Source organism: Triticum dicoccoides, chromosome 3B (genome assembly GCF_002162155.2).
Source record: "Triticum dicoccoides isolate Atlit2015 ecotype Zavitan chromosome 3B, WEW_v2.0, whole genome shotgun sequence".
NCBI classification, from domain to species: domain Eukaryota; kingdom Viridiplantae; phylum Streptophyta; class Magnoliopsida; order Poales; family Poaceae; genus Triticum; species Triticum dicoccoides.
Window position 1 is genome coordinate 155,753,318 of NC_041385.1, and position 2,028 is coordinate 155,755,345.

Below are 2,028 nucleotides of genomic sequence, written 5' to 3' on the forward strand. Positions count from 1 at the left end.
GCTTTAGTCTTCTTTTGCTTCTGCGACTTTGGAGTAGGAGCTGGAGCTTCATTTGTGTCAGCATCATCATCAGAATGATCCACCTTGGCACCTTGGACAGTTATGTGGGTGATGAGGCCATCAAGGTTGTAGAAGGGGCCGATCCTGTTCTGATTGGCTTCGCGGGTGCCATCATCCCGAGGTGAGGAAGGACTAGGGTTGAAGTCAAGCCCTAGAGCCTTCTTGTTATTTGCAGCTGAGTCTTTGGCGAACTGGTAGTTGCGCTTGAACAGATGATCTTCACGGCACCACAGTAGAGAAGAAGGATCAGCGTTCTCTGGCTGCGGTACGCGAATCATGCACGGATAGAATTCTCGATGGAGGGCTTCAGAAAGGGACTGGGGTTGAAGATTTTTGTACACAATATCTCCCCAGGGTCCCTTGATGGCATTTTTCTCTGCATATTCTTCAGTGACGAAGCGTTAATTGAACCACTCTTCTGCCCAATATCTTCGAATCCAATGGATTTGATTCTTGCGGCCATTATAGGTTTCCTCAGGATCAGTCTTGCATAGCTCATGCAAATCTGGAGGTAAATCGTTGGAAGTGTTACCACGGTGCTGACTGCCTCCCTTTCGTGCTGACTTTTCAGTTGCCATGAAGTTTAAGCGAAGGGCTTCATTACGTGCAACGGCTTCAAACGGCTGGTCAGACAAGAACTGGCTTCTGGTGAGTTGATGTGACTCTGCAAGAATTCTGCAAACGAATGCAGACTATGAGAACCAAGGGATTCTGCCACAGACATGTACCTGTGACAGCATTAAAGGTGCAAGGGAAGGGGAAGAGGTCATATGCATTCTCAGAAGATTTTGAAGATAAATTAGTTTGAAGACATTGACCTCACAATGCAAAGACATTCACTTGTTTGGTGAGAGTTGGTTCCAGAGTTGTACAAATCCAAGAATAAGTACAAGTGAGGAATCTAACTTGTAAAGAAGCATAAGTGAATAGACTAGGCAGAATATGAGATGCAGGATGAGATAGATTCAAGTTTGAAGATCTAGAAACCACTTTTGGTAAAAACGGATGAATCTATCAGATCAAAAAGTCAGTAAAAAGTAAAATTTAATTACCACACGAAGAACTGCTAGACGGAGCGAAGATGGAGGCCGAGCAGTTCAATCTCTCGTGCCCTAACTTGGCGACGGAAGACACCTACGGCAACGGCGGAGAAGACGAGGTCCGCAGCCGGCGTGAGGACGGCGTCAAGGAAGTCACGGCAGCTAAGCGCTTCGTCGTCGGCGTCGTCGAGAGTTAACGGAGGCGCTAGGGTTTGCGAGAGGTGGCAAGGAGGAACAATAATTTTTGACCGAGACGTGACGGGTATTTATAAGGACAGAGAAGGCACAACACAATTACGCAGGTGCCCCTGGCGGTTCACATCTGACGGACACGTGGCAAGCATGCAACACCTTGGGAGTTGTTACATGTTCCCATGCACGCCTGGATTGTCGGGGTGGTCGTTTCGAATTCTCCAGGTTTCAGGCAAATTGGATAAAGCATTAAAAACAGATATAAATGTGTGTCAGATTGACTTCAGCTGACAAGGTCTCAGTGAAGACAATCGACAGTTTTCAATAGAATGCATATGACTTGGACAAATAGAGTTGAGGTATAAGCATAGATAGGTTAGGGTCCGATCACATTCACTTAGTTCAAAAGATTCAACACGAAGCCAGAGCTATAAGTGAATGTTGTAGAGGACAGAACACAGATATATATAGTACTAGTCCAATTCAACCAATTGAAGATAAACTTGAGTATAAGCGAAGGATGAATATGAATCACATATGAAAACAATGCAAGCATAACACCAAGAGAAACACTTCAAACAAAAATTTGGTGGTGGCGTTACCCACCGTATAGGAAGTATTAGACCCAGACACGGCGCACAATTATCGTGGCACTCCGAAGTCAAATTCCGCATTAATGTATTCACACTTAGAGTGTATGTCTTCATTGATTAAAGATATACATTACTTCGTGTGT